At 40.9% G+C, this 26,320-nt stretch overlaps 1 long non-coding RNA gene across 1 annotated transcript in view; it reads right to left on the bottom strand.

Moving 5' to 3' along the window:
* Window positions 1–322: 322 nt before the first annotated feature.
* LOC106003818 overlaps window positions 323–26,320 on the bottom strand; it is a 67,622-nt gene continuing 41,624 nt past the window's right edge. The window contains exons 2-3 of the long non-coding RNA XR_001176530.2: window positions 2,939–3,066; window positions 323–616 (exon numbers count right to left, since the gene is read on the bottom strand). This is a non-coding gene — a long non-coding RNA (uncharacterized LOC106003818). The remainder of the gene's footprint in view (window positions 617–2,938; window positions 3,067–26,320) is intronic.

Below are 26,320 nucleotides of genomic sequence, written 5' to 3'. Positions count from 1 at the left end.
CTGTGTGGCCCCGGATAAGTCATTTTACCTCTCTGGACTGATCTCCTTTTCCAAAATACAAGGATTTGTTTACATTTGAAAGGTTCTTTCTGACTCTTAAAAAAAAAAAAAAGTGTGTCTATGATTCCATAAACATAGAAGAAAAATTAGACTAAAATACTAAAAAATTAAGGAAAAAAAACACAAAACCTTCCTTGTCTGAAATTTTCACGTCGTGTGGTACAAATGGACATTTCCTTGTCTGCCATAGATAGTCCCCTTGTCTTCTCAAATCTGGATAGTGCTCCATTGTAAGGAATGGGACTGAGTCTAAGGGGCTTGGTGGTGTTCTTTGGACTCTCAGCTGACCCTTTCTAGTAAAGACCTCCCCTGAAGATACCACAACCGTGGTCCTGTGTTTTGTGGGAGGAAATGTTCTCTTGAAAGCCTCTTTTAAAATGCAAACATTTAGCTGAAATTTTCCCTGACAGCAGCTCTTATTCTTATATTCTGACCTTTGGCGAGGCCGCCTCTCCCCACTTCTTCTTTCCCAGGACACCACGCGTGGCAGGCTGTAATTTGGCTTCTCCCGGAAGTGCTGGCTGGGCTTCCAGATTCTGGAAGCTCTGGCTTCTCTCTGCATTTCCAGAAAAGGAGGGAGTGATTCAAATCAGAGCCTCAAGATTAAGAGGTTTTATCTTTCTTCTGAGAGTTAAAGCTGAAGCCAAACGTTATGTAACAAAGCAGATATGTTCCTACAAAAACAATAGCAGTATTAAAAAAAAAAACAAAAAACCTCACCAACAATAGCAGTTGCGAGAATTTATGGAGCAGGGTGGACAAAGCATTATTAGTAGCTGGCATTAGCATTTGTTTTAGGGGAGACTTGATACATTGAGGAAAATCCTTTGATTAACCTCTTGGGGAAGAAACCCTGGGGGCGTGGATGAGCAGAAGAAAACAAAGGAAAAAATGCCTTTGCATTCGCAAATGGAGGGAGAACTTGGGAAGTGGTAGATAGATGGAAAATTAATGTAGGGGGAGTGCAGGGCCAACTTGAGGTACTTGAGGACGTTTTTAACAACTAAGAGTAGTGATGGCCACAGCTAACATTTTCCGGGGTGCTTGGTAGCAGCAGAATCTACTGTCCTGTGGGGGCAGAATTCCTTCTTCCTTCCCCTGGCTTTACTGGGAGACCATACCTTGTTGTCACCTCTCTGTGGAGGTCTCACACTCGCCCCAGCAAAAGTAGCTACTCTCCTCTGGATTTGGTGATACCCAGCCTGCTGCTCCCTCGTCCATTTGTTTGTTTGCTCATTTGGAAAAACTTCTGCCCTCTGTCACACCTTTCAGCTGGCTCCTGTTCATCCACCTTGCAGGGAGAGGCGATCCCAGGGAGGGCTGGGGAGAGCAGTGTGCCACCAGATCTACACTGATGTTGTGCTTAAGAGCCCAAGGGCCTGGGTTCAAATCCCAGTTCCACCCTTATCCTGCCATGTGACCTTGGGCGAGCCATGTAACCTCCCCATCACTCAGTTCTCCTTTTTGTAAAGTGAAGGTAGTTCAAGTGCCTACCACATTGGGCTACTGGGAGAATTACAGCAGCACTACACACAAGGTCAGTGTAATAGTGGAATTAGCGGGTATCCATTTGCTCCCCTCCGACCTCTGGGCAGGAAAGCCAGAGCTCAGAAAAACATTTCCAGGTTTCAGGTGGGGTGGCATATCGAAATGCACAGCTCAGGAGCTGCAAGGAAGGAGCAAGGACCCACATCATGCTGACCACTTTCAAAAGGTTTGCTCTACACTTGTGACTTAAATACTGATTCAAGTTTATAGAGCTTTGATGTAAATGAAGATCCAAAATCAGACTTTGTATAGAACCAAAAGTTCCACCATGTTATTTTTTCTTGGTGTGGGAGGAATACTCCACTTTCAGGAAGATAGACTTTTCTAGTAGGCATTCACAGGGAAAGAGCCTAGGGTGGTGAGGAAAAGGAATCTGGAGGTAGATAGACACCTCGTAAGTGTTGTGTAGGAAATCACTGTGGTGGTCTCAAGTACAACACAAGGCAGGCTTTCCCGCCTGTCACAAAACAAGAAGGCTCATAGATCAAAGTAAGATACTTGAATCCATTTATTTGATCAATGTTAGAAAGTGCAAAATGCAATAGAAAATAGAAGGTACAGGTTAGCACGCTTAGGATAGGGTGCAAGTAGGCTAGATTCTGGGTTAGCCCGTTTTCCTATATATTTCTTTCCCTACCCATCCCCGCCCCTTCACAAGTCTTCCCCACTGTTAGTGCGATGTGGAGGGTTAGAACTGGGGTTGAGAGAGGGGTGTGGCAGAGGGGTGTCCCTTGCTCTATTGGAGAGACTCGGGGAAGGGAGCGAGCATGGCTGGCTGGCCTATCATCTGTTGAGCCCTACAGGTTTTATCCATATTTCTTGGGCAGAGCACACCCACAGCCAGAATGAAACCACAGTGGATATTACGAATTGGAACAGGTGTGTGTGCACCGGGGTGTGGCCGGGGGGGGGGGCGTGAATCACCAGCATACCGCTGGCACGGCGCACCTTATGACTGGGTTCTTCCATCCAGAAACACTCTCGTTTGTTCCATTCATTTCATTTACATTTAACACACCCGTACTCTAGCCGCTTTATCAACATGCCTCATGAGCTACACGCTTCCGTACTTGGTTTCTATTTTTTAGCGCAAAAAAATTTTTTTTAATAAATTAAGCAAGCATACTTTACACTGGATGAGTCACTTAGGTTTTCCAAATCACAGAATGGATGAGAAGAGCCAATGAGGTAGACATAAAAGCATCAGCGAGAGAAAAATGCTGTACACACACCAGTTTTTAGACATCGTAACCGTGGACGCGACCTAGGACATCCAACAGAGCACTTTCTGAGCTACAGTTTTGCCATCTGTAAATGTGAATATTCATACCTGCCTCCCAGATCCTGGTGAGAAGTAAACCACATGGTTGTGGGAAAGCTCCCAAACCAATGGGTGGCACGGGAGAGGGGTCAAGTGACCACTGGCATCCATCTTGTCCTACTCTCCTTTTTTGTCACCTGCAATTACATCACAAGGTCAAAATGAAACAAAACCTTTCCCAATGTGGTTTTTTTTAAAAAAGAAGCAAAACAGGGATCCCTGGGCAGCTCAGTGGGTGGAGAATCGAACTCTTGGTTTCGGTTTGGGGTCATGATCTTAAGGGTCCTGAGCCTGAGCTGGCAAGGGTCCGCGCTCAGCAGGGAGCCTGCCGAAGATGTTCTCTCTCCCTCTTCGTTTGCCCCTCCCCCCTCCTCACGTTCTCTCTCTAAAATAAATAAATAAATAAAATCTTCAGGTAAAATAAAAATAGAAATTAATAAAAAGAAGCAAAACCTCCAGTCTGACCCTACAGATTTGTTGAGCCCTTCCTGTGTCACTCAGGAAGATGGCAGCCTGTCAGCACTCCACCGTTGGACGGCAGCGGGAGGGTACATATCCATGTGCGTCCACTCCGCTCTGTCTTCCTATGCATCTGTGTATCTATGGATGTATCTCTCGCCTATCGTCCATCATCTATCTAGACATATCTTAGTTAAAATGCAAACATGTTTCGTTGATATATTCAGCAAATATATTTTGAGCGTTGTATTACTTTGCTAGAGCTGCCATTACAAAAATGCCCCAGACTACTTGGTTGAAACAAGAGACATGTATTTTCTCACTATTTCGGAGGCTAGAAGTTTAAGATCAAGGTGTCAGCAGGCATGCTTCCTTCTGAGGTCTCTCTCCATAGTTCATAGGAAGCTGGCTACCCCCTGTGTTTTCACGTGGCCTTCCGTGGGCACGTGTCTGTGTCCTAACCTCTTCCTATAAGGACCAGTCAGATTATTTTAGGGCTGAGCCTAATGAGCTTAGTTTTCCCTAATTAACTCTTTAGAGATTATCTCCAGAGTCACCTTCTGAGATATTGGAGGTTAGGATTTCAATAGACCAATTTTTCAGGGGATGCTGTTCAGACCAATAACAAGCATCTGCTATGTACCAGACCACTGTCCCAAGGTGTTAGAGACACGGCAGTGAATGACGAAAGTGGGGAGAGGTGACTACTAATAATAATGAATGATCATAAGGGAGAGAGAAGGAGGGTTGCCTTCTTGGAAGTCTCCTTGACTGAGAGGAGAGGCCTTCGACAAGACAAGTCTTATACCTCTGAGCCCTGTAATCAGTAAGGTCAGTCCTGTGGCTTGCTTTCTTTTCTTTTCTTTTTTTTTTTTTTTTTAAGATTTTATTTATTTATTTGACAGACAGATAGCCAAGTAGGCAGAGAGGCAGGCAGAGAGGGAGAGAGGGAAATGGGCTCCCTGCCAAGCAGACAGCCCGATGCGGGGGCTCAATCCCAGGACCCTGAGATCATGACCTGAGCCGAAAGCAGAGGCGTAACCCACTGAGCCACCCAGGCACCTCCTGCGGCTTGCTTTCTTACTGCCCCTCTTGCACCTTCTGGAGGGACTATAAGACCTTGCCTCTGCTTCCTGATAAAACTTCTTAAATATTATATATATTATATATTATATAATATATATATTTAAATATATATGATGTGTGTGTGTATATATGTATGTATGTATATATTTGTGTGTATGTATATGTGTGTGTGTGTTTCTGTATGTCTTGTGTGTGTGTGTGTATGTGTGTGTGTGTGTGTGTATATGTATATATATATATATCTGACTCCCCTCCTGGCTGTGAGCTCTCTGAGAATAGATATGTTATCCTAGCCACGGATCATGGAGCTGGTCCAGAGCCTAGCACAGTGCCTGACATATAGAAGACGCTCAATAAATGTTTTATGAATAAATGAATAAAATGGGAGCAGGCTCTGCTCTGCAGTCTTTGCAGTCAGGGGCCTGTGGGATCAGGCTATGGGTGAGACAGAATTTTAATCAGTAGCGGAAAATTCAAGAATCTGAGACATCTAAAGGCTGCTTGTCTGACTTCCCTGCCATCAGCTGCAGGGGATCTGAAAGGCAAAGATGGATAAAAAAATTTTGTGGGCTGGTTAAAATAAAAATCTGAAGAGGGAAAGTTTTATTTTAGTTTTTAATTGTGAGGCTTTCTGCGAGAACTGTGCAAGGAGAGCTCTGCTTACCCACAAATGTAAGTCTGAAACTGTGGTTTGTCATTTCTTTAATCTTAAAAGTGCAAGGCAGGAGGTGTGCATGGTTGGGGAGAGGTAAGAATGGTATATTGGGAGATCATAAAAAGTACAATGTACTGAGTTCTCACATGCCTTGCACATTGCTCAACTTGTTACGTACATGATCCTATTTCATCCTCATGTCAACAGGCAAGTCTGAATGCTTTTGTTTCAAATATGGGAAAACTGCATAGAGGGTGGAAGAAACCCACTCCAGGACCCACAGCGTTCCCGTCTCAGTGCCAGGAGGAATCCCGGGCCCTCCTGACCTCCATGCCCCCGCTGTAGACCGCTCTGCTTAGATCATCTTTCTCCTAAGATATCTCAGTTGCCTTCTCTCAGCCCTTGATTACCCCAAATTCTGCTCCAGCACTATTGTACCCGAGCTGTGCACCGAGACTCTTCATTGCAGCCAAACTCTGGTGCTTGGGGATCCTGAGTCAAACCAACAAACCTTGAAGCTCAGCTGTGGAGCTAACAGGTAATTTTCTTTCTTTCTTTCTTTCTTCTTTCTTTCTTTCTTTCTTTCTTTCTTTCTTTCTTCTCCTTCCTTCCTTGCTTTCTTTTTTTTTTTTCCCCAGTTTTTATCTTTGCAGAACTTGGTTTTCAGTATTGAAGGAAAAAACCAAAACAATTAACTCTCAAGAAACCATATCATCATATATTGCTCTGCGAAAGGTCAATGTGTGAATCCTTTTTGGAAGGTATGGTCCCCCTCTCTGTCAGTTTGGGCAGCTATAACAAAAGGCCACAGATTGGGTGGCTCAGACAACAGACATTTCTTTCTAACAGTTCTGAAGACTGAAAAGTCCAAGATCAAGGTCCTGCATGATTTGGTTCCTGGTGACAACTTTCTTGCAGAAGGCTGCCTTTTTTTTTTTAAGATTTTATTTATTATTTGGTAGAGAGACACACAGTGAGAGAGGGAACACAGGAAGGGGGAATGTGAGAGGCAGAAGCAGGCATCCCGCTGAGCAGGGAGCCAGATGCGGGGCTCGATCCAAGTACCCTGAGATCATGACCCGACTGAAGGCAGACACCTAACAACTGAGCCACCCAGGCACCCCAGAAGGCTGCTTTCTTGCAGACTGATCATCCTCACAGGATGGAAAGAGATTTTGGGTCTCTCTTCCTTGTTCATGAGGACATTCATTGCATCATGGGAGCCCCACTCACATGACCTCATCTCAACCTATCTACCCCCAGAGGACCTGCCTCCAAATGGCATCACAATGGAGATTAGGACTTCAAAGGACCAATCTTGGAGAGACACAAATATTCAGTCCACAACAGTTCCCTCAGCTCATTTTAGTTAACTTAATCTGGGTCTTTGCTTACTGAAACAAAATAAAAAACAAACAAACAAAATCTGTCTTGATCCACAGAAAGTTCATCAAGGTGAACAAGAGATTGGATCTGTGCCTGAGGCTAAAAAAGATTTTGATGGGTTTGTGATCTGATAGGAGGAAATGCCCATGAATTTTGTAGCTCAGTTTCCTGAAAGGTTTCAACTGTATACTGAATGCCTACTTCTCCTTGAGCAGCCTGATCTGTACTGATACCACCTCCAGAGCATCTTTCTTCTTCCACATTATTTGTGTTGTGAGGTGAAAAAATAAATATTTGATGGAAGAGACTCATTTACCCAAGTTAGGATGCCTAAAGTGATTTCTCTTCTTGATACACTGCTTGGCATCCTAGTGAATGTAATCACTTGGAGTGTTTATGAAGGTTGAAGTGCCCATCTGTAAAAATATGCCCAACTCTGTCCTTCTATATGTGTATGCTAACTATGTGCAATATTACCAATAAGAGAAAATCATATTTAAAATAAGGACATGTAGGGGTGCCTAGGTGGCTCAGTTGGTTAAACATCAGACTCTTGTTTTCCACTCAGCTCATGATTTCAGGGTCCTTGGATGGCACCCCAAGTCAGACTCTGTGGTGAGCAGTGAGTCTGCTTGAGGATTCTCTCTCTCTCTCTCTCCCTCTCCACCCGTACCCCGCGCCCATGCGTGCTCCTCCCCCCCTCAATAAATAAGTAAAACCTTAAAAAATAAAATAAGAACAAGCCAAGGGCAGTTCTAATTTGAAATACAGGACTATTTTCTGGGCAGAGATGGATAAAAGGGGTTTATTCCTTTGGCAATTATTTTTCACTTGTCTTAACATTTTACTTTGTTCACAGACATTTTCTTCCTAGTCTCATCCTCCCAAGACCATACCCTGTGCTCCTTCGACAAATCCTATATGATGTGCGTGTGTCATGAAGGGTAACCTTAGCAGGAAAATTGTGAGAGGGAGCTGTACACACACAGTAGAGCTACAGCCCCTTGTAAGTTTTAAATAGCACTGAATGCTAGATACGGGTCGCTCAGCCCTCAGCCAAGATACTAGAATCAAATTGTTTGTTTTGGAATTCAGAATTATTGAAGTTTTAGAAAGGTAACTCAGTGTGTATACATTGGATATGCTCCATGATCCTCCCAGGAGAAACAATGGGAGGCCCTTGGTATTCTAGCCTTATTATTCCTGCAGGAAAATATATCAGTAAACACAACAAATGGGATAAAGATCATCAATTAACTGTTAGGTTTTGTAGCATAAATTAATTTTGAAGAAAACTTTCCATTTTGGGGTATTTTGGATTTCAGAATTCCAAAGGAGGGATTGGGAAGCTATAAGGTGTAGTTAAAAGAGGGTACAGTTTTTGTAATCTCATTTTCAAGCCATTGGCTGTCTTGGAAAAGAAAATCCTCTGGAGAAATCTGGAGGAAAGTCTTTCTGAGACTTCTCCCCACCATAACGCACCTCAATGAAGCACACGGGAATCTGTGCGATTTAGATTCCGTGTCAGAGAACTCTCTCCCCTCTGCACCCCTACCCCCTACCATGCCTCACCCTGTTTCCTTCCTTAGTTTGGAATCATAGTGATTTCAGAGTCTGTGTGGGTACCGTGGTGGGGGGCAGGGAGGAGAGGGGCCAATGAGTGGGTTTTCTATTTTGTTTTGTTTTGGGCTTATTGTTCTTTATTCCTTTTACAGAAGCCATATAAATTCGTGGAAAAATCAGATCCAAAAACAAGAAAAAGGGTTTTAAGTTCCTGACCACCCAAAGATATTGTCAACAACTTGCAATGTATCTTTCCAAATTTTTATTTTTCTAAGTGTTTAATGGTCTTTTTCAGCAAAATGAATAAATACTATGCACAATTCTGTAACAGAGGATGCTTAGGGAAGGCAACATTGTACACATGTGGTATCTATTTTCAGCAGGCAGAAATGAAGAACAGAAACATCTGTAATCCCACTGCTAATCTTTTGGGATGGGGCTTAAAAAAAAAAAAAGTCTTACATTTTGTTTAGGCTTTGTGTCAACTTCTTGTGCTTGAGAACCCCACTCAGAACCTAAGCCTGGAGCTGCGGTGACTGGATCTTTGTCTTCTTTATAATGCAACATGCAGACTGAGGCACAGAGAAGATCGCAGCATGTTAGAGCTGGAAGGAAATGTAGAAGTGAGGCTGAATGGGCAACCCTCTCATTTAACAAAAACCCAGGGACTGTGCGTAGCCCATTGTCAGCAACGTTGGGTCCCGATGCCTGGGTTCCATGCCAGCTACTCCCCTGGACAAATCACTTTCCTGCTCTGAGCTTCAGCTTCATGAACTGAAATGGGGTCATACTTGTGCCTACTTCCTACGGCAACCTAAGGATGAAGTGAGCTGACTCACTTGGAGGGTGAAGCATAGAGCAATGGGTTTAGCTCTGCCTGCTGGTGACAGAACTGGAAGGGGGATCCGGACCTCTTTACTCCCAGCCCTGGGCTCTTTCCCTGACATCATCCTAGAAGCCTGGGGGAGCAGCGTGTGAGGGATGAGCTTTTGGAACCATGAGGTGGTAGGAAGGAGTGAAGACCACGAGAGAGCAGGCTGGTTATACTCACCCTCTCTCTTCTTTTAGAATAATCATTGCTGGGGCGAGAAGCTGTGAGAACAATCTTCCTTCTATAACTGAAGCTTGAACTGTAAGCGGAAGGTCATGTACCTCATGACTGTCTCAACAGAAGAATAGAGAGGGGCATGGCTGGGGATGCAAGGGAATATGGACTATGATTCTAGAAGGGAGTCATTATGGAGGGTCTGAGGACATCCATAAGGCAGAAACCTGCCCTGAGAAAACAGTCTTCCTGCCTAAATATGCGTAGGCTTTTTTTTTTTTTTAAGATTTTATTTATTTATTTGACACACACAGAGCAAGACAGCGTAAGCAGAGGGAGCAGCAGGCAGAGGGAGAAGGAGAAGCAGGCTCCCCACTGAGCAGGGAGCTCCATGCAGGGCTGTACCCCAGGGCTTCAGGAATCATGACCTGAGCCCAAGGCAGACGCTTAACTGACTGAGCCACCCAGGTGCCCTTGGTGAGACTTTTTATGAAATTAAATGAAATCTGAAAAGCATGGTCACATGCTAGGCAATATATAGATTTCCTCATTAGTGCATGAACACTGAAGTTTAATATCAACTTGCTACTTGAAAGATGTAAAAAGACAATAAAATTTGGCTTAAGCTTGATTACTAAAGAAGTAGACATGGCACATTAACACAGATATGTCTGGCTGGAGGAAATATTAACTGCCCTTGTGTGGCTTGAAACACCCAGGCAAACATAAACACACACACACACACACACACACACACACCCCTATGTGTGTGCCCATATATACACATCCATACACACCCGTGCATGTGCACACACCCACCCACCCATGCACACGCACACACAAACACTGCACAGCTATGCATGTGCGCACACACCCACGCACGTACACACAAACCCATGCACACATACCCGTGCACATGCACACATATACATACCCAACACAAACCCATGCACACATACCCGTGAACATGCACACATATACACACCCAACACAAACCCATGCACACATACCGGTGCACATGCACACATATACACACCCATACGTATGCACGCACACTTGCATGTACACACACACACACACACACTCACACATATTCTCTTAAAATTTCTTGGTGACCTGATGGATTAGCAAATTCATGGTGAGCTCATGATATATGATTTGCTAATCATATGAAATCCCTTTTCTTTGCTGAAAATCCTTCTGCTGTAAGATCCATCATCTTATATCTATTATTATTTTAAAATGAGGTTGTCACAAAAGAGAAGCCACGTTTGTAACAACCAGCCCTGTCTTCTAATCATATTTACGATTAGGTTTCAGGAAATCTTAAATGTTCTTTTAGCTGGGAGGATTCAAAGCACCCAAGCCTCTTGGAAGACTGTGATATATAACCTTAATTTACTTAAAAGAAAACCCTAATAGGGTCCAATAATTTGTGGCCTGATACTAATTTTTATGCAACACTAGGATGGCCATTCATCCTTTTCCCCAGGGAAGTTCTGGGGGGAAGGTGCAATGCCCTCTAAATCACAAATGGAATTAGCCTGCAAGCTGGAATGGTATTTTTGAAAGAAGAAAAAAAAAATTCCACACCATTTCTCTTCATTGCCGTCGTTGTTCAGAGGAGCTTGCTTGGTGATCCCAGGGGAGGAGAGAAAAGAATTTGGGGTTTAAATATAGTTTGGCATCAGTAAAAAGAGCAAAAGGAATCCAAAACTCAACTTTGGTTTATTAAAGAATTGGGGAGGAGCTGGAAACAGAGGAAAGAAGGGAGAGGCTGAACTTATTTACCTATTTGAATAAACGCCATCCACATTTAAAGAATCAAACCTGTTTTATCCCCTTTGCAGAAATTAATCCACTAGGGCCTTCAGAAATTCCCTCCTTAAGGGTGTTTTCTTGATATATTTGGAGTGGGTGATGGTGCAAATGGATAATTTATGAGAAAAACCCGCAAATGGAAAATAGGAAAACCCGGACCAGGCACCTTAACAGTGTCTCAAACTTCCGTGAATCAAATCTGAAATGGATATAGGAAAATATCTCCTTTCCCCTCTGAAAGAATGAATGCACACACAAACCTACTTCCTCCCATTAAGGCCAAATTTCAGGTCCTTTCAAATCCGAGCTAGGAACCCAGCCCCACGCCCCGTGTGCGCCTGCGCTGTTGTTTTAAATGCCCCAGTGTGCTTCCAGGAGCTGGGTTCATGCCTGCCTTTTGGAAACGTGCACACACATCTAATCCAGCACTACAAAGCTGCCTGAGCCCTACCCCCAGGAGGCTCTGAGCTCCTGGCAGAATCTCAGCTTCTCGGAATAAGATGGAAATTTATTAGGAGGAAATTATTCCGGTGTCTTCAGAAATACAACATTCCTGATAAAAATCTTGCTCCTGACAGCAGACTAACAAGATACATTTGTTAGCGGTTTCTGTTCCTGGGAATTCGTGGTGAATGCGCTGCCCTTTTATTGCACCGTTTGAGGGCGATGCACGCAGTGACAGGCGCAATTCAAGCTTTTCATTTCGCAAACACTGGAGTCAGATGTTACGTGCCATGCGCTCTAGCGAAGGCGCTCTACAGGCCTTGCGCTCTTTGGAGCAAGGCAGTGTGGTGAAGCATGTTCAATTCCTCAGCACCGTTTACTGAGCACGTACTACGTGCTGGCAGCTGTATAATTGGCAGGCATTACAGGGTGGCCTAGTTCCCAGAACAGGTCATTTATTTATCAGTCCTGGACAAGTCACCCCGTTTTTTTATCTCAGTTTCCATTTTTGTCAAATGAGGACTGGAGTAACTATGTCGTGTGTGTATTAAATGAGATTTGTAAAGTATTTTATACAGTGCCTGACACATAGGTAGATACATAATTGAAGGTGCAGAATAAATAATTACTATTTAAGGTTTATTGTTAAGATATAGCTTTTGCATCAGAGAACTCATAACCTGACAGAAAAACAGATAGCTTCAGGTATTGGAAATCAGGCCACAGGGCCTTTGCATAGGCTTTGTGTCCCTAACTCATATAAGCCTCAAACTCATAAAGAAACGTGTATGCACTTTACTCACCTCCTAGAAAGCCTCTTAGAAAGCTGAGCTTATTTATTTCAGAAACTGTTGTTACAAGTTAGTTTTCCGATTTCCTAATTGTATATCAGAAGCTGCAATTAAGAAAGGCTAGAGCTTGCTTCAAGAAGACACAGAAGCAGCTGCAATAGAGGTGTCCTAGTCATCTAGAGAGCAAGGAAAGAGAGCAGTTATAGTAATCCGGCCAAAGAGTTCAGACACCAGAGATGTCTGGGAGTTGGGGTAGAAATTGATACAGTCTATATTATACCTCGGTACATTAACCACATTTAAATACATGGATGTTACCTTACATAGTTACTTATGACCTTTAGATACCAAAAGAAGAAGAAGAAGAGGAAGAGGAAGGAGGAGGAGGAAGAAGAAGAGGTAGATGGAGAAGGAGAAGGAGAAGGCTTAAATCTGTTCAGGGTGTTTTGTTGAAGAAAACTGGGAATATATGATTTTCCAAGAAAAACTTCTGGCAAATGATAAGATGTTGAACTTTTGGCACTTTAAAAGGAAGCTTCACTATCTGGACAATTGGCTGATACACTTTTCTCGTTATCCACTCTGCTAGAGAGGTAAAATCTCCCAGCATTTGAGGCAGAGATAGATCCCCGATTTAAGTAGAGTTTATCACATTGTATTTTTCTGTTCTTTTCTTTTCTTGTTTTTTTGAATGGACACATTGATTTATTAGTGAGTAAATAACCTACTATATTGAGTCTAAATTATTTTAATTGGTTTTCAAAATACTGGACTAACTATCCTCTTCCAAATATATCTTTTCTTCCACAGCACAGTGCATAATTGCAAGGAAGAGAAAGGATGTGTGTTTCTACTAAGCTACAGTTAACAGAGCCTTCTAAAGACTTCCTGTAAATCTCAGACATAGTTACTGCATTTTTCAGGATCATGTGTTGGTTTTCCGTTCTTGCTGTAACAGCAGAACACAAACGTCATGGCTCAAAACAACACAGATTTTTTGTCTTATACTTCTGGAAGTCAGAAGTCTCAAATCCATTTTATCAGGTAAAAGTCAAGATGTTGGCTGGGCTGTTTCCTTCTGAAGGTTCTGAGGGGAGGATCGGTTTCCTTGCCCTTCCCCAGATTCCAGGGCCTTCTGCTTTCCTTGGCTCCTGGCCTCTCCATCCATCTTCAAAGCCAGCAGCAGGTGTCATCACCTTTCACTATCTCTCCTGCTTTCTTCCATTGTCACATGATCTTTGCCTTTTCTGTAGTCAAATCTGCCTCTGCCTCCCTCTTATAAGGACACTTGTAATGACATTTAGGATCCATCCAGAAAATCCAGAATAATCTCTCCATCTCCAGAGCCTCAACTTAATCATATCTGCAAAGTCCCTTTGTCATGTAAAATGATATTGCCATAGTCCCAGGGATTAAGACTTGGGTCTCTCCGGGGACCCTTATTTGGCCCTACTTCTGATCATAAAGAAGCATTCGTTGGGGGGAGACTTTTCCTCCCCTGATCTGACTTCCCTGTATCACCTTGATCTCCCTCTGACTTCCACCACCTCTCTATTCTAGCTGAGAAGGGACTTAATCTGATGGGCAAGTATGACAAGAGAAAGAGTCATCTTTATATCAGCCTGGCCCCTGAAATAAACTTAGCCCTAAAGGCTGTGTCCCAAGTTTGGGGGTTGGGGTTGAGGGAGGCTGGAATCTCTTATATGAACTTCATTAGTAATGATAATATCATTCATGGTCCTAGTTTCATTGCTATTTTGTCATGTATCACAATTGATATCAGCCTCAGGGAAGAAGATGAGTCCTTTGTTCAGGAGAGCCCCTACAATAACACATGTTTCTTATTAAGATGAAAATAATACATATTTCATTAAATAGACTTCATAATCATGGTTATCTGTTCATCTCTCTCTCTCTCTCTCTCTATATATATATATATATATATATATGCTTCATACTTGTCAACAGAGGCACCCCACTGTGTAAATGTACCCTGGTTTATTACATGAACCACCTGATCTGCTAAGATGCACCCAAGTGTCTACTATTATAAACAATAGTACAATCGCTTTGCTTTCACAGTTCCCAAGGAAATTTGTTAAATTGTTTAACTTCTCTAAAAAAACAGTTTTCTCAACTGTAAAATGGGGATAATAGAAGTATCTCCCTCTAAGTATTTTTTCTCTTTTTTTGGAACTAAAGCAGTTAATGAGTATAAAATGCTTATCACTCGTAGATAGCTCTATCAATAGCTATTAATTACTATTGTTTCATTTTTTTTAATGTTTTATTTATTTGAGAGAGAGAGAGAGAGCAAGAGAGCACAAACAGGGGTAAAGGGTGAGGGAGAAGCAGACTCCTTGCTGAGCAGGGAGCCAATGTGGGACTCAATCCCAGAACCCATGGAATCATGACCTGAGCCAAAGACAGACGCTTAACCTACTGAGCCACCAGACGGCCCCTGTTGTTTCATTACTATTTTCGTTATTACTACCAGGCATCTTTTCACACTGTCTTTATTGACTCTTTTGGATAATTTCTGAGAAGTGAAATTACTGGATCAAAGAGTATGCACATTGAAATTTGGATTCATATTGTCAAATCTCCCTCTTTGGTATTTGAAAATACCAAGGTATTTGGTATGTGAAACTGTGTTTTTGAAACTGTGTTTCCATGCCCCTTCATCAATATTAGGTAATATTCAATCTTTGAAGTCTGATTAGGTAAGATATCTATCTCATTGTTTTAATTTCCATTTACTTGATTAATTCTGTGCTAACACTCTTTTTAGGAACATGGCCTTTTTTATTTATTCACTTAGGATTTGCATTTTTTAAGAAACTGAATCTCTTTTCTTATTGATCTATAGAAGCTCTTTACATACTAGATTTTTCTTACTGTTTTTAGTTCATCTATTTTTACAAATATTTTCTCACACTTTTTCTTTAGTCATCAAACCTTATTAATATTATATTTTCAATACTTCTAAGGCATTAACACTTTATAATGGCACATTCCTAAAAATTCTATGGTAATAAGAATATTCAAAATAATATTTTAAGAACCAGTAAGTAATTCAAGTAAATGTTGAGTTACTACACCTCCAAGAGTAGGTGCATATAGTCTTTTCTCATTCATAAAAGATAAAAAATAAGTTAGTGGATAGATTGTCTTAATTTTTCGTATTCTCCTTTAACTCATTAACCTATTGCCTAGTGAGAACTAGTAAACAACAAAATTAATGAAGGATAGCATACTAAAGAGTACATTTGGAAATAGTCACACTTAGGTAATTATTCTTTTTTCATAGATATACACACTTATTGGAATGTTTTTACTTGGGATATTTACTTGAAATCTATATCTCTCTATATCTATCTAGTTAGCTGTCCTTATACCTCTTATATCCTTTTTAATATTCATATACAAATTTATTCAGTTAGCATTCATTGAGTTTATAAAACTAGGCCCATTTTTGTAACATATTGTTTTTCAGAGTGTAGTGGGTTGAATTGAGCCCTGGATTTCCCAATATTTTCTGCCACAAATACCTTCCTTTCCCTTGTTCTTTCGTGGTGTGTCATTTCCCTGCCCTCCTCACCCGACCGCATTATAGGATTTCTTTACTTGCTGCATGCATCAGAGCCTTTCCAAGTAGACAGCAAACCTTTTGAGGGCAAGTGAATATCCTACTCATCAAAGCATCTCTGCAAATCCTAGGACAGTGATTTGTTCATGTGAAAGGCTCATTAAGAGTGTTCTCATTGGAGGGATGCCTGACTGGCTCAGTCAGAGGAGTGTGAAACTCTTGATCTCAAGGTTCTGAGTTCAATCCTAACATGGGATATAGAGATCACTTAAATAAATAAAATAAAATAAGCTTTAAAAAAAATGTTCTCATTGAGTAAGCTGAAGATTAGGGGTCAGGTTCTGGTGTTAGCTGTGTGTTTCTTCAAAAGGAAATAATACTCAATATCCTGATCTGTGAAATAAATGGCTCAGATAGAGGACAGATGGGCCGATGGTGTCATTTGTCCTGCCAAAGCTGATGATGTGTAGTGGCTTCTTGGAGTGAAAGACGCAGCACAGAAACACACTGGCAGAGAAAGAAAAGGCCATTATTGAGTACCACTGTCTGCAGTGGGGAGAGCCGACAGAAACACCATGCCACGGTTCCTTCTCCAGTGGGCTAGAACAACCCTATGGTTCTTTCTACCTGGACAATTCTATATCCCACATGATCTGTTTATTAATCACCCAGTTCCTTTCCTTTTATTTGAAACATTCTGAGCATATAGCATTATTCAAATTTGAAGTAGCTTTTTTCCCTCCTTACTATTCTGAAACTCAGAGGGATTTACAGCCTGTGGAAAGTTGCCCATTTAAAGCCAGTGACACCAGATGGTCCCCAACCAAATATATAATTACTTCTGACTTGAGCTAACAAACCAAGCAATGAACTCATGAAAAGGTAATCGCGAGGCATTTGTGATTTTGACAATTTCAAAAATGACTTTGGTTTTTTTAGCAAATGAATAACTTTGGAATTTTCTTCAATAAAATGGGGATATACTTTTGGTTGTAGACTCAAAATGCATATAATCTAAAAGAATATTTTAAAACCCATAAATCTACCACCTCAAGATAACTGCTATTAAGCATTCATGCTGCCATTTCAGACTTTTTTTCTACCGTTAAATGTTACATATAAGTAAATATAGGTTTTTGAAACAAAACCAGAATCATAGCATATATTCTATTTCATAATCTTCTTTCTTAACAATATATGATGAGCATCATTCTATCATTCTGTCAATAAATATGGATCGATTAAATTATTTTAAACATTTAGCATGATATTTCATGCTATTATATTAGAACTTTGAGAATACCTGCAAAATAGCCACCATCCTTGCTACCTGAGTTCTGAACTATTTGAGATATAAGTATTACCTTCATCTTTGATGAAGCTGATATTAGACACAGCAGTGAGTAGCTGAAGATTGCTTTCCTAATACAGAACATTACAGCTTTATCCTCTCCTACCAGCCCCAGGCAGTGCTGGGCAGGCAGGTCCTGCTCCTACAAAGGACCCCTGTGGGCCTCTCATTCCCAAGAGATTGGACAGAGGAACTATGCTAAGCACGCCCAGTTTACTCTTCCAAACTCACCAATTATAAAAGTCACCCCCCCGCTTTCCTATGGAAGACTGAAATGGGCAATGGAGATAGAGATGACTGTGTTAGTGGACTTTCCTCCACATCAAAGGAAACATCAGAAACGGGGAAGAGCTCCCCCAAGGTATGGATGTACATAATTTATGGGACCTTAATTTGTGAGACCTTTGGCTTATTTCCAATCATTCCATTAGATCACAAATTATTTTGTCTGGACATGATTATTGTCCCCCACAGGTCCAGAAAGGGATGCTAGGGGAAGTTCCCTGTTTTATCTGGGAATACGTGAGCAGGGCTAGACCTACACTTTGAATTCAAGTTCTCCCGACTCCAAAGTCCAAAATCCCACAACTACAAGCTGATTCAGAAATTACCCAGGGCAGTCCTTCAGGCAGCTTTGGGAAAGGCTTGGCAGTTAAGTGTGGAACTTGCCGGGTCTTAACTACAGACATAGAACAACCAGAACATTAACCAAGGTTGTGTAAAACAAATGCAGGGCGGTCTGGTGCAGACCAGGTGCACACATGCTGCAGGTAAACGATCCCAGCGGAAAGAAATTAACTAGACAAGATTCTGTGAAGAGAGAACTTGTGCTCCTTGTTGCTAGCATCTGTAAACACCCACGTCTGTCCTCGAAGCTTCTCTCTATAGGACTGCCCTGCTTCACTTCGACTGACAGTGACCATGCCTTATCTTCACTTCCTGGAATATGACAAGAGAAATTACAGACATGTGTCTTCGGAGCCCAAGTCCCAGAGGCTTTTTATTGGAGACTTTGTCATAAACTATAAAGCAGAGAAAGCAGCACCCAGGTGTCAGTGATGAAATTCAGATGGCAGGGGTTGGCAGCCTTCTCCAGACACCACACGTCTGATCTGAAGGCGGATGTTTCATTGACAGCAGGTCCTTCTGGTGTGTCACATCCCACACTAACGGATCACTCTCGTTTTCTGGTTTCGGGCGTAATGGTCTGCCGTGTGTGAGTAGTTTTTTCTTCTCTTTGTATCTCAAAGCGCTGCTACTCACTGGGCCTTGAGATATAGTCACAATCTTGCTTTTTTGTTAAATGTGTGATGTACTTCCTTTAGATGTGGACTTCTATGATGCTGTAGATAATTCTTTGTCCAAGCAAATGTTGGGCTGGTTTGTTTGGTGGCAAGTCTTGATTCAGTGCTGGTGGTTTGAAAAACAAGACTGCCCTATAGAGGGGCGCTCTAGTTCAGAAGAGACTGTAAAAGAGAAATGAGCAGGGCCACGGGAGTGGGAATGCCAGAGAACTCACGCATTCCACTATGTACGTACTCCTTCTAGTCTCTAGGCAATAGGCGCTTAGCAAACGGGATGCTCTGATTCAGGAACTGCTTTGTGTAATGCGCTTGGATGCTACAAAAAGGAACAAAACATATTCCCTGTTCTCCAAGGGCTTAAAAATGAGATACATATACAGCTAGTAATTGAAACAATGTGTGATATGCATGTAATGGGACAGCTTGTTAATTTGTATTTTGTATTTAAGATGTTAAATTGTATTTTGTTTTCAGTCTGTTTCCCCCCTTCCTAGGGTTTCCTGAATGTTCTATACACTCTCTTGTCCCAGGGAAGTGTTGTACTGAAGAGAAAGAAGTAGGCTACACACCATGTATTGGCCAATGCTGCCTGTGTGTCATTGGGCATGAGGCTAAACCTAATTAACCTCTTAAATTATCTGATGAATGTTTAGTTTTAACAATATTTATTAAGCACCACCTTAAAGCCTTATTATGATGGTAGTAGTTGTCACTGGTATTGACAACTGGAGATGAGTAAACTGAGGCCCAGGGTTTAAGAAACTTGTCCCCATTCTCACTACTGAAGTAGTGGCAGGAATAGGATTTAAATCCCACTCTTCTCTCCATTGTAGCCACTTGCCATGGATAGAAGTGTTGGAGGGAGGGATTGAAAGCAGTTCTTTGCATCTGGTGAAGAATCAGTCAGGCTACTGTTCTACGTATGAGGACTTTATAGCTCAAGGACTTGAGCAACTCACTGAGGGTTCAGCAATGAGCAAAGGGAAGGCCGTTTGCTGGTGTAGCAAAAATAAGGGGATTGACTGGTCTTGAGTTGGAGCTTACCTCCATCTTGAACTACTGTATAATTTTGGATCAGTTATTTCCCTCTCTGGTCTCACACTTCCTTTTTCCATTGAGGACATCGATCTGACAAACTCTCAGATCTCTGCCAGGTGAAAGTGAATTAAAAAGAGAGTTTAAATCAATTCTGTAAGAAGAAAGAAGAATTGCAGTTCTCAAATGTAGACTTTAGAAGGATGGATGAGCTTAAGTCTTCAGTGTCAGAAAGGACATTCCTTTACAGACATATTTGCTGACATGTATTCTTTCAAGACAGTACCCAACATGTTATGCATGCCCTTACTGGTTGACTACAGTTCATATTATAGGAGCTGAGATTTAAGTCACATTTTTAAAAAACATGTGGCTCAAATTAAAGTTAAATATTGAATTAATTATTGGAGGAAAATCAGGAATCTCTGGTCTACTGATTCTCAAAATTAGGCAAATGTTCACCCATTCTGATACAAAAATAATTTTTTTCCCAAAGTGTATTTTATGATGTGCTTGTCTTTAGGGTCTTATGTGATAAAAAGATTTATGTTCACATAAGTTTAGCAAATATTCATGCCATACCTCGTCTTAGAGATTCAGTTTTTACTTTTGCACATCAAAGGCCCTGAGAAGTCCTGCAATAAGTAAATCCATTTAACTTCATCTCAGAATTCCCACCATCACCCCCTCTTCTCTAAAAAGCTGATATTTAAATGCAGATTAATCTGTAGTCATTTTTCTTGTTCAAAGGATGCTGATTATCAAAATACATATTTTTAGAATATGCAAATAAAAAGTTTAAAACCTGAGAAAAATCTAAAAAATAAAAGTTGTACTATTTATTTACCTACATGGAGTCAATTCATTGAAGTAGTAAATTAAATATAGCTAATCCAGAAGACAAAAATTGGATTATTAATTTCCAAAAGTTCAGTTTGTTGTTATAACATTTAAGCATTGTAAATGCAAGGATACCCCTTCCCCTTTAAATATTTGGAGATAAATATGTTATTTTATTTCATTTTCATTTGGTGAACATTTTAAAAGCAATATTTGGAATTCTATTTTTAAGTTCATAAATTTGTTTAGTGCTCTTTTGCAATCATTTTCCTGCTTTCATACAGCACTTTATAATCTAAGGACATCGAATTGCTTTCAAAGATATATTATTTCCTTCTTCTGGAAAATAATATTAGGGCACCTGGGTGGCTCAGTCATTAAGCCCCTGCCTTCAGCTCAGGTCATGATCCCAGGGTCCTGGGATCAGGGCCCACACTGGGCTCCCTGCTTGACTGGAAGCCTGCTTCTCTCTCTCCAACTCCCTCTGCTTGTGTTCCCTCTCTCACTTTGTCTCTCTCTCTGTCAAATAAACAAATAAAATATTTAAAAAAAAGAAAAGAAAAATAATATCAGACAATGCTAGAGATAGAGGATCTAAGTCCATATATTCTCACAGACTTCTACTTTCTAAGAAGGGTGATCTTTTGAGTTGAGGAAAATGGGGAAATATCTTTCTGTGTACATACACAGAAATATATATACTTATCTCTCTCTCTCACACACACACACACACACAGTATATACTATATATAATATAGTATAGTATAATATATACTATTATATATAATAATATATCCTATATATATTGCAGAACTGCTCAATATTATATACTATATACTATATGTAATATATATATATATACTATAGTTTATGTTACTAAACTATACTAAAGTATAGTATATATATTACATATAGTATTGTATAATATATATAGTAATATCCTATAAACTGAAGTATTACCCAAATATTAAGATGAGTCCTTATATTAATCTAGAAAGTTGGTGGTCCTAGACATATATGAGATTCTTTCCTGTATAATTGCTAAGCATTCAGTATACAAAGCATATGATTCCCAATTTCATGTTCTTTCAAATCTACTGAAACATTTCCCTTCCATATCATCTCAAATTTTGCTTCTTAATGATTTCTGCGGATGCCCTGCCATCCAAGAAATCCTGTCTTCCCTAGTTCTCAAATTTACTGAGACAGATGGTTCTCAAGAGTTTTGAAGTAGTATCTCCAGCAGCATATCTAAACTGGACATATCTTCTGTCCCTTGAAATTTGCTCTTCTCCCTGTTTCCTTTATAAATAAGTTGCACCGTTGTTCACCGGGAATCCACTATTCACAGACTATTTACCCAAGTGAGCATTCTGAAGAGTATCTTTAGTTCCTTTGTACCCCTTGCCATCCCCAATAATCAGTTACCTGTTAATATCTTCCAAATTGTTTCCTTGATTCCATTCACTTATCGATTGAAACATGTCTCCCTTAAAAACATGTGTTCAGGCCCTAAACCTCAGTGTTTTTTTTAGAAATAGGGTCTTTGCAGATGCAATCAGTTAAGATGAGGTCATCCTGGATTAGGGTGGGCCTTAAGGCAATGATTGGTGTTCTTCTAAAAAAGAGAGAAGTTTGTGGACAGAAAAAAAGATGCACTGGGAGAATGCCATGGAACCACAGAGGCAGAGGTTGGAATTTACATGCCAAAGAACACCAAACGTTACAGCCAATCACCAGAAGCCAGGCAGCAGTAAGGAACAGCCTCCCTGAGAGGCTTCAGAGAGACAGAATGACTCTGACAGTTGCTTGATTTCATACATCTAGCCTCTAGAACTGTGAGAGAATCTATTTCTGCTGTTTTAAGCCACAAAACATGTGATGCTGTGTTATGGCAGCCCTAGGAAACTAATACGCATGCCAGGATCATTTTCCTGAATCAGGCTCCCATGAGCTCCTCCCTGGATGGCTGGCTAGAAGCGCTTCCTACAGATCTGCCTGCTCCCACCCTGCCTCTGGGCTTCCCAGGCAAGTTCCATTCTGCACATGGTACCTGAGGGATCCCACTAGAATGCATGGAGACCATGTTCCTTTTCTGGTTAAAATTCAGTTCTGTTAAGATAAAGCCTCCACACTTTCTGACCTAGCTTCGTGGTTCCCTGCCCCTCTGACTTAGCTCGCTCTCTGTCCTGGGCTTGCAAGACACACCCACTCCCTTAATTGAGGGCAGTTGTCTTCTCTACGAGCTTCCAGAAGACTCCTCACTGACTCACTGTTCTTTCACATGATATTAGAGTCGCCAGTTTGTTTCTCTTCACTAGACAAGAAAGTCCATGAAGAGAAGTCCTCGGTCAGTCTTCATCACTGCTGTTTTCCTGGTCAAAGCACAGATATATGAATGCTCACTCTACTAACTAATGCATCACTGTCTGAGGTAGGGCTGTGCAAACAGAGCCTTGGTGTTTGCATGAACTCTCAGGGGAAGTGCCACGGAATTGTTAGCATTATAGTGATCCTAGAATAGCCTGTATTTTGTTGCCAGGACTGAAACATCTTCACAACAGCTCTCTGAGGGGGGTTGCTTTCTCATGCCCATTTGCAGATGGAGCAACTCAGGCACAAGAGGGTTAAAGAAACCTGCCTACGGTCATACCACTAGACAGTCCCTGGACCCAGGCAGTTGGAGTTGACACTTCACACTGAGCTCCATTTTCCCAGGATACTTTGGGTCAAAATATTCAAATCTGTTTTGGACCACGTTATCAGAAGATCATATATCTTTATTTTTGTTGTTTGTGTATAAAGAAACAGATATTGTCCATATACCTTCTACACAATGCTTTCCTGAAGCCTAGATAACAAAGTGCAAGGTCTGGCTTAATCTTCACTCAGTATCATTAAGAGAGTACCTCCTTTGCCCCCGGCACTATGACAGGCACCTGACGGACAGACAGTATCACAACCAGACACTGGCTTCAGGAGCTCACAGTCAGACAGGAAGATAGGCAAATAGAAAATACTGTAGTTCAGTGTGATTAATACAATCAGGGATTCATATCCAAGGTAAAGAGGTGGTCCTGGGAGGGCTGGGCTCATTCAATCTGGAAAAGCTTCTGGCTGTTGAGTTGTTGTGGTGGTAGAATGTTTTCCCAGGGCAAAAAGACTTGGGAGATACTATAGTGTTTTCTTTTTCTTTTGTTGTTAATTCTAAGCAGTTCAGTACTATCAGAACAGAACAAAGAGGGCAGAGAACAAGCACAGGGGAAAAGGCTGAAGCCAGAAAATAATGGGATATCAATATTGTTCTATGAAACTGGGATTTGACCACGGCAGTGTTATAATGACCAAAAAATTTAATGAAGAGGAGAGACATAAAGAGTTTTGTTTTAAAAAGGTCATGTGGGTTGTCTCTTTGCATTATAAAAAGCGTGCTATGTTTATATTACATGTACATATATGTATTTCTTCTGTGTATGCATTTTCATGTGGTTATTTACATGTATACACATAGGCATGTATTTCTACTACTATCAGTTGAACTGTATGGTATTGCCATTTTTATAGGTCAAAAAACATGGCCCAATACCACAATTTCACAGCTGGGCCTACAATTTATAGTGTGGTGGATTGTATAATCAAAAGCTTTAAGTTTGAATCTCATTGTCTTGGTTTGAGTTCCTTAGAACCAGACTCTGACACATGACTCAAAGTCAAGGAGTTTATTTGGCAAGTGAAGGGAATGCTAGCTGGGGAATATGACATAGACACAGGAAGACCAACAAAGGGTATATTATCAAGCCAGTTGAATGACAGGCAATAAAAGTTTGATCTCACTGAGGATACGCTGAAACACAGATGCTCTTCTCAGAGGTTTTATACCTAAGGGTAAGGAAGGAGCTGAGGTATTTATACTCCTATTCCCATCAGTAATCCGTTGAGGCTGTTCCCAGGGGTTGTTAATTTCAGGCACTTCTTTCTGAGAGACAGACTTTCCAAGGTTCAGAGAAGAGCCAGCCCCCCATGAATGAGGACCAGATGCTAGCAGTTGGAAGTCAGCCAGGCTACATTAAAATGGAGAGACCCCAAGAGCCATCACACCCACTCTTACCTGTTACCAGCTGAACAGCTCTGACCTAATCCCTTAATTTCTTGAGGCTCATTTTTCTTATGAGCAAAATGAGGATGATAGCTCCTTCACCTGGTTTTATAAGCTGAATTGTGTCCCTCCAAATTCATAATGTGACTGTATTTGGAAATAAGGTTTTTAAAGAGATAATCAAGGTAAAAAGAGATCATATGGTGGGGTGAGGGTTTAATCTGATATGACTGCCTTCTTTATAAGAAGAGATTAGGACTCAGAGACATGAAGAGGGGTGACCACGTGAAAATACAGAGGAAGACAGCCATCAACAAACCAAAAAGAAAGTCCTTAAAGGAAATGAAACCTGCTGATACCTTGATTTCAGTCTTTCAGCCTCCAGAATTGCAAGGAAATTAATTTCTATTGTTGAAGCTCTCTGACCTATGACACTTTGTGGCAGTAGCCTCTAGTGTCCTTGCGGGGGAGAGGGGGATGAATATATTTTACTAATCATTTCCTGTGATTTAGACAAATACTACTAATATAGTATATTTTGAGTTCATAAGCACCAGAATACATAGCCTTCTCAAAATCTGAGAAACAATTTCACTTTTCACTTAGCCCTTCTTATGACTGAGCTTTCGCCCAGAGAAGTCCTCTAGGTAAGTTGTGTGAACCGAGAACACTGAACTTCATGGGATAAGCTCTTAGAATTGGGAAGTAAGATATGCCTATCCACAGTGTTCCTTCCAGGCAAAAACAGCTCACTTATTGCTAATAGTATTTCTGCTGTTTCATCCAAGGAGGACAGGGTCACTTGTGTGGCCTGTAGAGAAAGCTAGCGCCGTTTCCATGGTGTCACATGAAGAATTCTGGATTGCTACCGTAGCAAGAGACGTTCAGACCGCAAGGATAGCTGACTGCCCTGCCTTGATGCCAAACAAAGATGCATTCAGGTTTCTCAGGATGATCAAAAAGAGTCCTGAGTCACACAGGTTCACCCCTGGCAGAAAGACCAGGTAGGTGTGTTCTTGGACCTTAAAATACCTCCCTTGCTAATGTCTGAAATGCCACCGCTAACAGCACATTCCTTTGTGTTAGGTATTTCTCCTCTCTCTTTCTTTAAATTGGAGTATAATTATATGGGGTAAAATATACAGATATGAAGTATAGAATTTGATGGGTTTTGACAAATGTATACACCTGGGTAACCAATAGCCTACTCAAAATAATAGAACAATTCTGTCACCCCAGAAAGTTCCCTCCTACCCTTTTCCATTCATCTTCCCCTGACAACCATTGTTCTCATTTTTATACCTACAGATCAATTTTGCCCGATCTTAGAATTCTTAACAAAATCATACAATATGTATTCTTTTGTGTAAGGCTTTTAAAACTGAACACAGTGTTTTCAGGATTCATTTATGTTGATGCATATAACAGTAGTTTGTTCTTTTTAATGCTGAGTAATATTCCATAGTATCATATGTTACCATTTCTTTGTTTTCCTGTTGGTGGACTTTTGAGTTGTTTCTTTTCTTTTCCTTTCTTTTTTGCTATTATGAATAAAGCTGCAATGAACTTTCTTACACAGATCCTTTCGAGGACACATGTTTTCATTCTCTCAGGGAAAGTTAATTGGAATAATGTTTCACAAAAGAAGATACACAAATGCCAAAAAAACACATATGAAGAAATTCAACACCTTTAGTCCATCAAGGAGATGCAAATTAAAATCACTATGAGATACCTTTACATCTTGTTAGTATGTCTACATTTTGCAAATACTCTATTAGAATGGGCAAATTAATTTGGAAAGAGTGTTCTTTTAAATTTGTAATGTTTTTGTTAGGAAAGTTTGAAATGCACAATAGTAGAAAGATAGTATAATGAATTATCACCTACTCATCCCACAGATTCAACAATTATCAACAGTTTGCC

This window comes from Mustela putorius, unplaced genomic scaffold (assembly GCF_011764305.1).
Source record: "Mustela putorius furo isolate JIRA1106 unplaced genomic scaffold, ASM1176430v1.1 tig00000083_pilon_pilon_pilon, whole genome shotgun sequence".
Lineage (NCBI taxonomy): Eukaryota > Metazoa > Chordata > Mammalia > Carnivora > Mustelidae > Mustela > Mustela putorius.
The sequence above is the reverse complement of the archived record's forward strand: the minus strand, read 5'-3'. Positions and strand labels throughout refer to the sequence as shown.